A 15,329-nucleotide genomic window follows, 5' to 3' on the forward strand; every position below is an offset into this window, starting at 1 on the left:
TTGTTGATAATGAAGAAGGTTATCATAGATTACAGGGGGATCTTGATCAGTTAGGGAAGTGGGCCAAGGAATGGCAAATGGATTTCAATACAGATAAGTGTGAGGTGAAGCATTTTGGAAAGTCAAACCTGCGTAGGACTTATACTATGAATAGGAGAGCACTAGGGAATGTAATGGAATAGAGGGACCTAGGCATACAAGTGCATAGTTCATTGAAAGCGGTGACACAGGTAGACAGGGTGATGAAAAAGGCACTTAGCATACTGGCCTTCAGTCAGGGCACTGAGTATAAGAGTTGGGACATTACGTTGCAGTCGTACAAGTCATTGGTGAGGCCACAGTTGGGGTACTGTGCACAGTTTGGTCACCCTGTTATAGGAAAGATCTGGTTAAACTGGAAAGAATGCAGAAAATATTTACGAGGATGTTGCCAGGACTAGAGGGCCTAACTTATAGGGAGAGGTTGGCCAAGCTTGGTTTTTATTCCTTGGAACAGAGGAGAATGAGGGAGCAACCTTATAGAAATGTTTAAAATTATGAGAGGCAAAGATAAGGTGGATGGTAACAGTCTATTCCCCAGGATGGGGGAGTCCAAAACTAAGGGGCATAGATTTAGGTTGAGGGGGAAAGATTTCAAAGGGACCTGAGGGGCAACTTTTTCATGCAGAGGGTGGTGAGTATATGGAACGAGCTGCCAGAGGAAGTGGTTGAGGCAGGGTATAATAGTATAATTTAAGAAGCCCTTGGATAGGAACATGGAGGGGTGGGGTTTAGAGGGATATGGGCCAAACACAGGAAATTGGGACTAGCTGGGTGGGCACTGTGGTCGGCATGGACTCATTGGGCCGAAGGGCCTGTATCATGCTGTATTGCTTTATAACTTTATGACTCTATATAAAGTCTTCTCTGCCTGAGTATGAAGTTTGGTACCCGCAGCACTGAGCAGGAAACTGTGAGAATACATGATCAGTGGCAGCAGCCTGGAATGATCCCAAGTCTAAGAAGCTGAGAGTAGCTGCGACCTTGACCTTCATAAGCAATTCAATCCAGGCACATATCTGAGGCTGTTTTTGTGATTGCAGGACGTAACAGATCTCAGTGAGGTCAATGAATGCAATTTGAGTATTAACTATTTAAACAGAGCAGAGTCAGAGTTGGTTATACCTGGTTATTCTGCAAGTAAAGAGGGACGGTCTGCTTAGAAACTGGATCCATTTGCACCTCACTGACCTGTGGATCAGCCCACAGCTCACACTGGTTTGGGCCCTATTACAGCATGAGAGTTAGAACATAGAACACTACAGCACAATACAGGCCCTTCGGCCTACAATGTTGTGCCGACATTTTATCCTGCTCTAAGATCTATCTAACCCTTCCCTCCCACATAGCCCCTTATTTTTCTATTATTCATGTGTCTATCTAAGAGTCTCCTAAATGTCCCTAATGCATTTGCCCCCACAACCTCTGCCGGCAGTGTGTTCCACGCACCCACCACTCTTTGTGTAAAAAAAAACTTACCCCTGACATCCCCCTTATACCTTCCTCCAATCACCTTAAAATTATGTCCCCTCATGTTAGCCATTGTCGTCCTTGGAAAAAGTCTCTGACTGTCCACTCGATCTATGCCTCTTATCATCTTGTACACCTCTATCAAGTCACCTCTCATCCTCCTTCACTCCAAAGAGAAAAGCCCTAGCTCACTCAACCTATCCTCATAAGACTTGCTCTCCAATCCAGGCAACATCCTGGTAAATCTCCTCTGCACCCTCTCTAAAGCTTCCACATCCTTCCTATAATGAGGTGACCAGAACTGAACACAATAACACAATGATTAGGCAATTCATTGATGATGGCAAGGGTGGAATGCAGGATGGTTAATGGGGATGCCCAGACACAGTAGAAAGTACCTTACTCCCACCTCCCGTGTTTCCCCTCACCTCTATGGCAGAGTAGCACTTGTGCTGGCTCACCTTCCAGCAGTCTGCATGGCCATAAAGCAGCAGCTGCAGGTTCTACAGCAGACACGGCCAGATCCACTTTGGTCCCACTTTGGTGCATCAGCTTGTGTGTTAAATTATGTGAACAATATGTTGCTTTCTAATTTTGCAATTGTTTCAGGAGATGAGAGTAGGCTCTATTTAGGAAGTGTGTAACACTTGAAGATGGTGAACTCCAACTTCTAGGCAGCCGTTTTTCAGTGTTGAAAATCACACTGGAAGCAAAGATTGGGTATTGCATTACTATTGACGTCATTTGGGAGGGTTTTATGCTGAAGAAAGAGAGACTTCTACAGACCAAGACATCTGGAGGTAGGTGCAATTTTACCATACACCACTTGAGGTTGATTTTTATCTGCACAGTCTTTTTTTTAATTGTTTGATGGAATTTCCAGGCCATTATCTGCTGCCACCTGTTGCAGGCAGCTGGAGAACTGTTCTGTAGTAAGATATAGGTCACCTCTTTTTATTCATCATTATTTAAAAGTCTTTGTTAATTCAATGTTATTTAAAAGGAAAGATGCAATAAAAACAAAGGATAAACAAAATAATGTGGTCAGAATTTTTAACAAAGCATGTTGACTTGTCGATCAAGTGCATGTAGTGTTACAGAAAACATACAGTGTGGAGGCAGACTAGAGACAAATCATTTCTGTGAAATGCAGAATATAGTTGACTACATTTCACAAATTTAATAAATACCTCAACTGCTTCGTACAGAACTGAGAGTTTATTTTGTGCAAGTTGTGGTTGAATTCTTGAATTTCATTCAAGATAGTTGTTTAAGAAAATATATTGTAGACCTAATGAGATAATAGGGTACTTTAGATATGGTCATGTGTAATGAGACAGCATTAATTAGTAATCTTACAGGAAATAATTCTTTTGAGGAATGTACCATATCATATTCATGACATGATAGAATTTCACAGTCATCTTGGAAGTGACAAAATGAACTTTGAATCTAGTCATAAGTTTGAATTAAGAAAATTAAATGGTTATGAGTTGGCTCAAGTAGATTTCGAAATTTGATTAAAAGGTACAGTGAGAGAAAAATAGTGCCAGACACTACAGAAATACTTTGTTGTTCTCAATGAACGTATGTTTCATTGAGAAATAAAGACCCCATGGGAAAGGTCATCCATCCATGGCCAACTAAAGAAATTATAGATGACATTAAATTGAAAGAAAAAGCACCAGGTCTGAAAATTGGGACAATTTTAGAAATGAAATAATGATTAAAAATGATAGTGAGGAAATAGAGAAAACTATCAAAAAAGATACAAAGAGGAACGTATAAAAAGATCTTAAATAAGTGCCTGAAATAGAGAAGATAATTCCTTTGTTGGGACAGAAGAATGAGAATAATAGAGAATAAGGAAATGGCAGGGACATTAAATAACTATTTTATATCTGTTTTCATAGCAAACAACACTAAAAGGATATGAAAAGTAGCAGATTATCAGAGGCCAAAAGAGAGCGTGAAACTTAAACAATCACTGTTACTAGACAAGAAGTACAACTTAGAGATGAAAGGGAAACTAATGGGACTAAAGATGACAAGTTCTGTGAACCTGATGGGCTGCATCATTGGGTTCTAAAGGAGATGGCTGCAGAGGTAATGGTTGTGTTGGTTGTGGTCTTCTAAAGTTTCAGGTTTTAGGGAGAGGTCCCAGCAATTTGGAAAACAGCAAACGTACACTGCTATTCATGAAAGGAGGAGAGATAAAAATGGGAGCTATAGGAATGTTAGACTAACATCAGGAAAATTGTTGGAATCCAGCAACCTGGGAGTCAAAATAGAACACTTCAAAAATTGTAGTATGATTGAGCAGAGAATATGGTTTCAAGAAGGAGAAATAGGGTTTGACAAATTTATTGATGATTCTGAATGTAACTGACAGGAGAGATGAAGTGGAACTAATTAATGTGTATTTGCTTTCCAGAAAGTGTTTGATAAGATGCCAAGTAAAAAGTTATTGCAAATGGTAAGGTCTCATGGTATTGAGGGGAATATGGACAGACAATTGGTTAACTGACAGAAACAGAAAATAGGGAAAAATGGATCATTTTAAAGTTGGCACATTTAAACCAGTGAAGTACCTCAGGGATCAGTGATGGGATCTCAACATTTATGAAAGGGAAATCATGTTTGACAAATGGGTTGGAGTTGTTAGGTATTATATCGAGTAGAATCATTGAGAGGAAATGTGGATGTGGTATACTTAGTTTTTTTAGAAGACTGTTAATTAGGCCTCACATGAGAGGTTGATGGACATGGAATTATGCATTATATATTTATGTGAATTGATTAACAAACAGAAAACAAAGACCCTAACCCAACCATTCACAATCTATATCAATGACATGGCTTGGAGGATCAACTACAATAAAAAAAACAACAGATGCGCCAAGTCTGAAATAAAATCAGAAAACACTGGAAACTCTCAGCAGGTGAGGCAGCATATGTGAAACAAGAAACAGTTAATTTTCAGGTTGAAAACCCTTTATCAAAACTTCAGCTTTGACCTGAAATATTAACTGTTTCCAGCATTTTCTGTTTTTATTTTAAGATCAAATATAACATTTCTAAGTTAGCTGATGACACAAAACTAAGTGGGAATGTGAACAATAATGAGGAAGCAAAAGGCTTGAAGTAGGTGGAGATAAGCTAAGTAAGTGGGCAAGTAATATGGAAGATTAAATACAATGTGGAAAATGTGAGGTTGTCCACTTCAGTAAAATAAAACACAAATGCTGAGTAACATCTTTTAAATGATGAGAGAATGGGAAGCGTTGCTGCTCAAATGGATCTGGTCATCCTTGTATACAAGGAAGGCTAACCTGCAGCAGGCAATCAGGAAGACAAATGTTATGTTGATCTTTATCACAAGAATAAGGATGTTTCTCTGCAATTACATTGGATCTTGGTGAGACCACACCTGGACTATTGTGTACAGTTTTGGTCTCCTTTCCTAAGGAAGGATAAACTTACTGTAGAGTAAGTACAACAAAGATTCACCAGATGGATTCCTGGAATGGAAGCAATGTGTCATGAGAGATTAAGTAGGCTGGGCATCTATTCTCTAGGGTTAAGAAGAATGACGTATGACTTCAATGAAACTTACACTATTCTTAGAGGGATGGGCAGGGTAGATGTAGAGTGTGAGGGGCAGATGTTTCCTGTGGCTAAGGAATGTAGAACTGGGAGTCACAAATCGTAGGCCATTTTGGACTAAATGAGGAGGAATATCTTTACTCAGATGGTGGTGAATCTTTGAAATTCTCCACCTCAGAGTCTTGTGGCGGCTCAGTCATTGATGGCATTCAAAATAAAGATAGATTTCTGGATATTTAAGGAATTAGGTGTATGGGGATAGGCTACGAAAATTGTGTTTGAGATACAAGATCTTGATGAATAGTGGAAAAGGTTTGAGAAGGCGAATGGCCCAGTCCTGCTCCTATTATTTACAATCAAGGCAAGGGGATCAAGTGTAATATGTTCAAGAGAAGTAGGCAGGTAAGTTGTGAAGAGGACACCAACAGTTGACAAAGAGATATCAACAAGTTAAGTGAGTGGGTAAAAATACAGCAGATGGGCAACAATGTGGAGACATGTATCCACTTTTGTAGCAGGTATGAAAAGTGGAACGTCATTTAAATATGTGAAACTATTAACTGTTAGCTTTCACACAGATCTAGGTGTCCTTCTAGTGCAAGTAGTGCAAGTATTTAGGAAGTCACATGGGAAAATTGGAACAAAAGTACAAAAGGAATTAAGTTTGTTCAGGCCTTTGACAAGAACAGATTTGGTGTCTTTATTTTTAAAAAAGGATATTCTTGCCTTGGATATGGTACAATGAAGGTTTACCAGATAGATCCCAGAGGGAGTTATGAAACAAGACTGAGCAAATTGGGTCAATATTCTCTGTAGTTTTGAAGAATGAGAAGAGACCCTATTGAAATGTGTAGATGTAGAGGGAGTTTGACAGGGTAGATGAATCTTAGTGAGGCATTGTCTCAGGATAAGGGTTTAGCCATTTAAGACAGGGAAGAGGAGAAATTTCTTCTCTCAGAGAGCGACGAATCTTGAATATTCTAGCCGGTAAGCCATTAAGTAAATACAAGGCTGAGACAGATTTTTGGATGTTTAGGGAATCAACTGTTAAGGGGATTGGGCAGGAAAGTGAAATTGAGGCCAAGTTCTGATCAGCCAAGATTTAATTGAATGACAGAGCAGGCTCAAGATCCTGTTTGACCTACTTCTGCACTTATTGAAGTTCTTATGAATGAGGGGTTTTGGTATAAAATACACAATACAAAATAATGGATTGTCATGAAGGGTAAAACCCTCACAACTTGCTCCTAAAGCTTAATTTCTCCATTCAAAAAACTGCCATATATATACATTACAGAGGCAATAAGTATGGTTACAGTTATATTTCTTGTTAAGTGAAAAGCACTTCCAAGCATCACAATGTAACATGATTCTTATTCACTGCCATCAACGATGCTAAATGCAGCTTTTTGGCTGTCAGATGTCAGGCCTTTGTGGAATAATGTTATTTACTACCTGAAAGCTGTTATTACTCTGGTATTTATTACTGTAGCTATAGAAACAAATCCTAGTCAAAGCTGCCATTATCTGTGTTTCCAGTTTCTAATTTTAGTAAACTGATGCCTTTTGCTTTGTAATCAACGTATTTTCTCCACTTCTCCCTTACTTCTTAACCAATCCAAGCCTCCAACTTCAACCTGCTTTTACCATCCATAAGTGCTCTCTATTTCTGCAATCTCGTGTCTTCCCATTTCCTCCACTTGTGTGCTCAATATTTCTTTCCAAGGCCCTGAACTTTATTAAAATGTAAATTTCACATTTATTTCAATTAGCATCTTGCATTGTGTGCCAATGAGAATATTTTTAAATCGACACATTTGAAATGCACACATTGTCACTTAGTAAACATTAAACTATTAATGGTTCATCTGTCAACTAGAATTTTACCAATATAGTAATGTTTACCCAGTCTGTAGTCTGTTTCATTAAACTGTTTCATTCAGATTACTAAGTAGTCTATTACATTATTACAAATAAAGAGAGATTACATTTTTGATTGCAATATACTGGCTTACTACTCATAAAATGAATAATAGTTGCAATGAAATTCAAGATGTTATGAGCTAGAAGTTTGTTGATGTGTAAAAGTGAGTTAACTGGTTGCTGCACAGTTCAACAGTAAGTATTTTGCTTGTTGGCCAGCCTCTTGGAAATTCAATAGTGCCTGTTAACCGGGGCTTCTGCTCTTTTGAATTGGCTTCACATGAGGAATGAACTTTTCCCTGTTTATTGCTCCAATGTAACACACTCAAAAAGAATCAGGAATCTCAGGTTCCGGCCAGGTCCAGGGGGATTGGTTGGGAAGATGCAAGGCCCTGCTACCAATGGTGGTGAGGGGATGGGGACTGCAATTGCCAGTAGGGGGGTTGTGGAAGCAGGGAAAAAATAAAGATTGCTGGTCTAGAAGAGGGGATGGTGTGAATGATTGGCAAGGGTGGATGTTCCTGTTGCATCAGGGTATGAGTTTGGTTGGGAGTTGGTGGTGAAAAGTGCATGGAAGCCAAAGGCAAAGGAGAGCAGACAAATAAATAATCAGTTGTGTTGGGTTCTCAATTTTTTTTTTGCCTGTGCTCTGTTCATCGATGTCCCCTAGTCCCCTTTGAGTCATGCAGAAGCAGGTCTCACACAAACTCTGAAGGCACGTTTCTGCAGGGTGAGCCTATACTCTCATTGTTGGGTGCCTCTGCCCTTGTCCATTGCCTTATATGTATTTTACAGCTGAATATATTAAATAAAATTTGGATTGGATAGCACACAAAAATGTGGCTAGACAATCTAATTTTGAGGCCAGTTTGTTTAACTATTATCAAGGCAATCATTCACTTGGCTGAAATAGTAGTTGAGGAGTATGGACTGGAATACGGTTCTGAAACTACTATAATAGGTAGGGAACCATATGATAAGTCATTGTAATTATTTTGTAATTCTTAAGCACTTCCATGGCTAAAAGAAAAACCAATGGAAACTATGACTTGTTTAATGGTATTTTGGGAAAGAGATGGAGCAACACAAAGGGAGGCTTGATCTCTGAAATGAAATTCCCATCCAGAGCCAAAGTAAAGTTTAAGAAATTCATCTCACATGTAAGGAGGTATGGTAATGTCAATGCAGTTGAGTCTAGAAGAAATTAATCATCGAAACTGTTGCAGATTAAGAGATTGGAATGTTGATTTGGAACCCATTACTTCAGCCTAATGAATAACTGCAAGTTTTCCAAAGAATAATTAAACAAACCAGTTGCTAAGAAATTGGTTTGCTCTGAAATAGGTCTAAAAGCAAAGGACAGAGTGGGGTTAGGAGACCTAGGTGAGGGTTGGCTAAATATACTTCTTAAAGAAGACCTGTCTGGGATGGGGTCCCAGTGTTGCATGGCCATCTTTAAACAGAACTGAAGCAGGTCTGACAAGCACCAAGAAGGTCTGTCTCTGCAATAGTATATTGTTGGTACAAAAATCCAAATGGTGGTGCCTGGGTGTATTACAAGCCCTTGGATGTCACTGCTACAGTCCAAGTTTCTCCATGCATTAACAGGTCAGAGAATATGGTCCTAATGCAGGAAAATGGGATTAGTGTAGCTGGATAAAATGGTTGGCATGGTCATGGAAAAGCCATTTCTGTGCTGTACAAATCCATAACTGTAAGACAACATGGCCAAGAAGGAAAATGGCAGACCATGCAACTCACAAAGTCCCCAATTTTTCTTTGCATTTTAATGTTTCAATAAAACTGAAACACATGTTGAAAAAAATCAGGAACCGTTAATCCTAATTTCTAGGGATGGGTATTTTATTTCAGTCACATTTAATTGGTACCTGGGCATTTTAATTAAGGATGAAGGTATTTACTTACCTTTAGGAAAGTGTCACATTTCTGGAATTTTGCTCTCTTTTCTACAAAATTGTTTAGACAAATAATGATTGTTGGAGTTGTTCAGCCTGCCCATCTGTTCTATTCTCTGCAGTTTATTTTGCCGAAGTTATAACAGACTGACAAGAAAAGTACTACTCCCAAAATTCAGTCCACAGTACATCAGACTGGTTTTAAAGAAAGAAACAAGATACTAATGAAGCAGCTATCATGCTAATTTCTAATCACTTTGTTCACATGCCCTTGCTTTGAAAAGAAAATTATAACATTGGAAAGTCAGTAATCCATCTTTATTACATCAGTAGAGAAACTGAAGATAGAGTTTAGGACAGGGACTGGCACCTGGGCTTTCAACATTAGGATTAGGTGTTTCTTAAAAAAAATCGAAAGGAGTCTTGCAAAAGTTAATTTCTCAGAAATGCCAAAGGAACAGTTAACCTTGTTTCTCTTCCCACAGATGCAGCCTGACCTGCTGGGTATTTCCAGCATTTTCTGTTCTTTTTTTTATTGAACAGTTACAAAGCTTTAGCCTGGTAATTAACCATTTAAATAGAAGCAAGTTTGGGACATGTGCTGAAGTGTAGTCAAAATTCTGAATTTTACTGGACATTGAATCTGCCAAAACTCCACACGGAGCCCAATAACAGAATTCAGTCTTGCTGAGATTTCCCAGCATTTAAGCTAAGAAGTCTCCTCCTGGGTCCTGCATCAAATTAGACTTCTTGCAGTATCCACAGTTACCTTGATTTCTATCAAGATCACAGAGCTACAGAGAAGAAAAACAAAGGGGAAATATGTTTCTTTTTAATCAGCTATATTCAATGTTCCTAAGAGTTTTAGCTAAAACAAAATTAACTAATAAACATGCTTTTAATTATGTTTTATTTTAAAATTATAAGTTTGGCATTGAAATAAAGTCATTTATTAATACTAACTGGCTTCATCTCACAAATATTTGTTAAGTCCATTTTTAAAGAGACCTGAAGAATTAAATGTGTAAGAGTTATACCAATGTACAAGTATATTTGGACATCTCAGGCAACCTCCAGCAAATAAAAGGTTCAGACCAATTGTGGAAGCAATTGAAGCTGAATGGAAAATACATCAGTGGTAGACAAATATATAACTGTGATAAAAGAACATCTTAGAACTCAATTGTTAAAATGCCAATACCAGCTGAAGATTGCAGTCTGTGGCACAACAAAATATTTGAATCATTCAGTTCACTGTCAACTGTGTATTGCTACATGATTTGTGCTTCTTGTCCTACTTTTCAAGAATGCCTGCCATTGACAGCTGAAAGGAGATGCCAGTAATCAGTTATGTCCTCATGGCTCTTGCAATGGTCACCCTAAAGTGATCATGCTGATCCTTCTTGTGTTTAAACACTGCCATATATTTCTGCTTTATATTAAGAGTGAGCTATTGTTGGCTGTCTTTAGCATGGAAACAATAGTTCATTAAAATAAATTTTTGGAATCATATGATCCTATTGTACAACTTTGGTTTTTTAACATCAAAGTTACTTAGTATTAACCTCTGACTCATTGCAATTAGAAGTGTGAAATAAAACACTTGAGATTCCTGTTCTATTAGTATTTTACGCAAGAGTTCTCTGCAATGCACCACTGTGAAAACATGATTGTGGACAAGAATGAACTGACATTAAAGCAGCTTGAGGAATCAGTAGACATAACTTTTTCCCTGCTGCAATGAAGTGATTTTTTTTAATGACTTAGGTTGTTTAGGGTAAACTTTGGTCTAATAATATTTTAGATAACAACCAAATGTTGGAATTTATTTAATAATGTTTGATCTATCTCAACGATGACAACTGTAATCTACAGTACATGAAACATTATGTGGTTGAGCTTTGTATGACAAAGGTGTAAGTTTTGGTCAATATCATGGCATTAAAACTCAAGGTATACTTGGGTTTCTTACTGAAAGGCATTTTTACTTGTCACTGCCTATTGAGGATGGAATGGACGTTGAATTGCCCAACACAGAAATTATAAACCTAAGCATTGCATAAGCTAATTATTCCAGCCAACTGTTCCAGTTCAGAAGCCTTTTAACAATATAATTAAAAAGATGCAGAAAAGCAACAGATAGGTTTAAAATTAGTTCAGTACTGGAAAACTTACCTCAAATCAGAAGATTGTAGTTACAAGTACTATCCAGAGATTTGAGCATATCCAGCTATTGAATGCCATTGAATGAATGCTGTCCTTTTTACGTGGGATATTAATCAGAGGTCCAATTTAGGAGGATGCAAAGGATTCTGTGGCATTATTCAAAGAGTAAAGGTATTCTCCCACTGACCTAACCAGTATTTACCCATTAAGTTCAGTGCAAAGAGATTATGATCATTATCTCATTGAAGTTTGTGTGATCTTGAAGCAGGCAAAACATTACTGTGATAGAATGTACAGTGGATGTACAGTGATTTATCCCTTCCAGAATTATGAAAGCTACTTTAAATGCTTTCTGTAACATCCCAAAAATTGAGTTACCAGAACAAATCAAGTTCAGTGTTATGGGCTGGCTTACAGGAGGTTAAATGCCTACCTCAGTGTGCTTAATCAGTGAAACTATGATAATAATGGGTACCCAAAGGTCCCCCTTGGCAAGTAGTAATGAAGAGATGGTCAAATAGCTAGCTGACTGTATTGGCCTGCAGCCATGTAGCAACATAGATTCACTGTGAAAGCTATCAGACCAAGAAGTTAAAGTGGAAGAATACTAGCGTAATTTACCAAGTGAAAGCACATAGCAATAGCAAGATTATAATTACATACTTTATTGGTTTTATTGACTTTTTATAATGAACTGAAATGCAAAATGAGGCTGACACCAATGTTTACAGTGCAACTTCAACTTTTCATTCCAAACTGCATTGTCTCAAAGCTGAAGTGAAGTATGTCATTTCCCTTACGGTAAAGAATGGAGAAAATGCAGATAATGGCTGCACTCTGTGCTTTCCAAGTGGTGCCACGAAGAACTTCAGAGGATGCAGTTCTTGAATGTAATTCCACCTTAAATCAAAGGGATATGCCAAAGGATCCAATCAATAATATTCTTATATTTTCTCAACTATATGTGCCCTGCAATGACATAGTCTGAGAATACAAGACCTGATTGTATGCTGATGAACCCAGTCTACTCTCAATAACATCGTAATCCTCCACAGTTTCCCCATTGTCAGATTGCTTTTTGATATGCAAAATTGAAGGGGCAGAATTTTCTTTCAATTAAATGTTGGAGAGATCAAACCAATTTCTTTCGCTCTACCGCAAATCCCATTCCTCAACCAACCACACCATCCCTCTCCCTGCAGTCTGTCTGATACTGAGCAAAAATGGATACAAAGTTGGTGGTGCATTTGATCCCAAGGTGAGCTTCCAACTACATATCCACGACACTTCTAACAACACAAGCTTCCACCTCTGTGGCAGTACCTGGTGTACCTGATACTGGCTCTCTGCCTAATTGATCTGGTGTGGAAATTCTCATTCAGGCCTTAGTGATAGATGAAGGGAGGTAGGGATGGAGTTGGGGAATGTTACAGTGGAACAAATAGACAATAAGTCTGTAAATGAATGCTATTGGATGTTCATCACTGGTCAAATACAACATAGGATTGTAAACATTCTGGTTTATATCCATAGCATAGAAAGTATACACTGCAATAAAAATAATACTACTAATTGGAAAATGCTTCAGGTGTCAGTTCATAGTCAGAAGCTCTGTTTGGCAGAAATGGCAAATTGGCAATTTAATCATGTGTGATAATGATCAAAAAATTTAATTGATGCAATGTTCATTTCTCCAGGGTCACTGGAGAATCCATTGAAATCAAAGGAAATAAAAATCATCAGAGTTGTAAAAAGTCATCTGTGATCACCAACTGACAAATGTTGATTTGTTATCACCACTTTCCAAGTCCAAATTAACCCCAGTGTCTCCACTTATGATGTAGTAGAAGTTTTGTTATTAAAACGGACTCATAGAGACATTCCTGGAAATACCACTCTCTTCACAAATACTGCATGGAAGTCAGTCTCCCTCAGATTATGTTCCACTGGATTTCATTGGGCTCTGCAGTTCTGACACCTAGGCACAATATCTACATTAAGGCTGTGCCATAACTTGTTCACCAAAGCCCAGTTTGGGTTTTGTCAGGACTACTTGGCTCCAGATTCATCACAGCTTAGGTTCAAACATGATCTAAAGAACTGAATTGCAGAGGCGAGGTAAGAGTGACAGGCCTTAACATAAAGGCAGCATTGACTGACTATGGGATCAAGGGAACTGGAGTCATAATTCACACCAAGGAAAATAGTTTTGGTTGTTGGAGACCTATCATCCAAGCTCCAATGTTTTATTGTAGGAGTTCCTCAGGGCAGTGTCCTAGCCCTAAACATCTTCAATAGCTTCATCCACTACCTTCCTTCCACCATCAGGTCAGAAATGGGAATGTTCAGTGCTGATTGCACGATGGTCAATTCCTTCTGCAATTTTTCAGCAAATGAATGTATGAGGTGACACCCAGACAACATTCAGACATGGGTTGATATGTAGTGAATAAGATTTGTGCCACAAATGTGCCAGACAATGACCACCTCTGACAAGAAAGAGTCTAACCACGTATCTCTGACATTCGGTGGGATTACCATTGCTATTAACTTCCTATGAGCCATTATTGACCTAAAACTCAACAGAACCAGCCTCATAAATACTGTGTCTACAAGAATAGGTCAGAGGTTAGGTATCTAGCAGTAACTCACCTCACTACTCCAAAGCCTTTCCACCACAAATCAAAAGTGCAATAAAATACTCTCCATTTATCTGGAGAAGTGCAACTGCAACAACATTCAAGAAGCTTGACACATTCCTGGATAAAGTAGCCATTTGCATCAGTAGTGAAACCACCAGTCTCAGGAACCATTTCTCCACCACTGATTTACATTTGCTGCAGTGTGTCTCATCTACAAAATGAACTGTAGTTACTCGTCCAACCTACACCGATGGCACCTCTTAAATCCACAACCTATACCACCAAGAAAGATCAGGGCTTTGACATGTATGAGATCACTACAGCCTGCAGTTCTCCTCTGAGATACATGTCATCCTGATCTGGAAGCATATGATTGTTTCTTTATCACTGCTGCGTCATATCATGGAAACCCCTGCCCAGCAATACTGCGGGAGTACAGTCACTGTGTAACACTGTGGGAGTTAAGTCACTGTAACTCAGTGGGAGTACTGTCACTGTGCAGCACTGTGGGAGTACAGTCACTATGTAACACTGCGGGAGTACTGTCACTGTGCAACACTGCGGGAGTACAGTCACTGTAACTCAGTGGGAGTACTGTCACTGTGTAACACTGCAGGAGTACTGTCACTGTGCAACACTGTGGGAGTTCTGTCACTGTAACACTGTGGGAGTTCTGTCACTGTGTAACACTGGGAGTACTGTTACTGTGTAACTCAGTGGGAGTACTGTCACTGTGTAACACTGCGGGAGTACAGTCACTGTAACTCAGTGGGAGTACTGTCACTGCAACACTGTGGGAGTTCTGTCACTGTGCAACACTGTGGGAGTTCTGTCACTGTGCAACACTGTGGGAGTTCTGTCACTGTGCAACACTGTGGGAGTTCTGTCACTGTGCAACACTGTGGGAGTTCTGTCACTGTAACACTGTGGGAGTATTGTCACTGTGTAACACTGGGAGTACTGTCACTGTGTAACAGTGTGGGAGTACTGTCACTCTGTAACTCAGTGGGAGTACTGTCACTGTGTAACACTGTGGGAGTACTTCACTACAGATGCTCCTGTGATTCAAGAAGGCAACTCATCACCTTCTCAAGGTCCATTAGGGAAGGACAATAAATGTTGACACTGCCAGTGATGCCAAGGACCTGAAAAAATTAATTTATGTAAAACAAAACCTCTAAGTGAATGTGATTCTGCATGAGCACCATTTGATTCATAGTGTGACTATTATGATAATGGACAACTACTCTGTTACAGGGAATGACATTTCTGCATTTTCTCTTCTTCAATATCACTCTGTTGCAAGTACTCACCCTGACTTGGTGACTCACCAAGTGGCAGTTCATCGTCAGTCCCATTGTAGTTGGCTTTTGTGAGTGCTTCTGGGCTGATGTAAGAGTAGAGGTGAGCAGTGGGGGAAGTTCTGCAACATGTCCTGCTGTCAGCGGGTCTGACACCTGGTATTCAACTGCTCTATTACTTTATTTGCTGATTTGATTTACAAATCAATAATTGTCATAGTTCTATTGACATGAACGGTATATTCATTAGTTTAGATTGCTGCTTC

The sequence above is a fragment of the Pristis pectinata genome, chromosome 4, assembly GCF_009764475.1.
Source record: "Pristis pectinata isolate sPriPec2 chromosome 4, sPriPec2.1.pri, whole genome shotgun sequence".
NCBI classification, from domain to species: Eukaryota; Metazoa; Chordata; class Chondrichthyes; order Rhinopristiformes; family Pristidae; genus Pristis; species Pristis pectinata.